The sequence below is a fragment of the Zalophus californianus genome, chromosome 13 (genome assembly GCF_009762305.2).
Source record: "Zalophus californianus isolate mZalCal1 chromosome 13, mZalCal1.pri.v2, whole genome shotgun sequence".
Taxonomy (NCBI): domain Eukaryota; kingdom Metazoa; phylum Chordata; class Mammalia; order Carnivora; family Otariidae; genus Zalophus; species Zalophus californianus.
This window is the reverse complement of record NC_045607.1, coordinates 45,351,386-45,352,613: the sequence shown is the minus strand read 5'-3', so window position 1 is coordinate 45,352,613 and position 1,228 is coordinate 45,351,386. Positions and strand designations below refer to the sequence as shown.

The 1,228-nt window shown below is 39.8% G+C and overlaps 1 pseudogene; it reads right to left on the bottom strand.

Annotated features, from left to right (window-relative positions):
- Nucleotides 1-405: 405 nt before the first annotated feature.
- Nucleotides 406-997, bottom strand: LOC118356176 (annotated as a pseudogene).
- Between the last annotated feature and the right edge of the window lie 231 nt (nucleotides 998-1,228).

Below are 1,228 nucleotides of genomic sequence, written 5' to 3'. Positions count from 1 at the left end.
TGTGTGTAAGCAAAAACTGAAAAGAGCTGCAGTGTCCAAGGGGCTTGGGCTTAAAAATATTAGAGATCTAGATTTTATCAGATCCATGAAGAAAATTTTAAAATGCCGTCATAATATAAAACAACCACTCTTAGGGGTGCCTGGTTAGCTCAGTTGGTTAAGTGTCTGGCTTCAGCTCATGTTGTGATCCCAGGGTCCAGGAATTCAGTCCCACATCTGACTCTCTGCTTGGTGGGGAGTCTGCTTCTCCCTTTCCCTCTGACCCCCGCTTGTGCTTACTCTCTCTCTCTCTAGTGCTCTCTCTCTCTCTCTCTTATTCTCTCTCTCAAATAAATAAAGAAAATCTTTAAAAAATAGCCACTCTTAGTAACTTCTTCAACTTTTATCTTCAGAAGTTGACTCAATTCACTTTGCTTCATTCTTGGGAGCTTTATCAAAATTCTCCATAAGATCTGAAACTTCATCATCATCCTCTCTGGAAGTAAGCTGTGTCACCCTCCCCCTTTTTTTTCTTTAAAGGTTTAAAAACTTTATTTATTTTTAATTTTTTTTCAGTTTTTATTTAAATTCCAGTAAGTGGTGCTTTTCCATCCACAGACTGGACAGAGCTTCAGCCAGTCTTAAACTACTCAGACTATCTGCACCAGGTTGGTTTGGGATCGTGGGTGGAATTTCTGTCAGTTGCTTTGCCTCAGCGTGGCCTGGAATGGTGAAAGTGTTCAGTGCCCTGGATTCTGAACTTTAGGGTTGTTTAAGTTGATCACTGTTTCTTGGTTCATAAATATATTCACTTCTTTAATACCAGAGATATAGTTTACCCTTAACTTCTTTAAGGTGAGCTGAAGTTTTTTATCATTTGCTATAGCCATTCTATGACCCTCTTCTTTCAAGGCACAGTTCCTTTCCCACCACTGAGCACTTGTGCTTGCAGTTTGGCCAGTTTCTCCTGGTTCGTGATAGTTTCTTTCATCTTGTTGGAGCAGAAATGGGACCACATGGGGGACTATGGTTGGCGCTTGGAGGGGTTTTGGGGAGATGAGCTGAGATTAGGTATGCACATGCCTGTTTTGTTCACTTTTTAAATACCACCTAGTAGATTGCAGAGCATAGAATAATTAATAAATATTTAATTCAAGTGTGTCATTCTCACTCTAAGGTATTGTTCATTGTTTGACAGTGCCCTATGATAGCCTCTAGGAAAAATTTTTCTGGACTAAGTACCATGAAT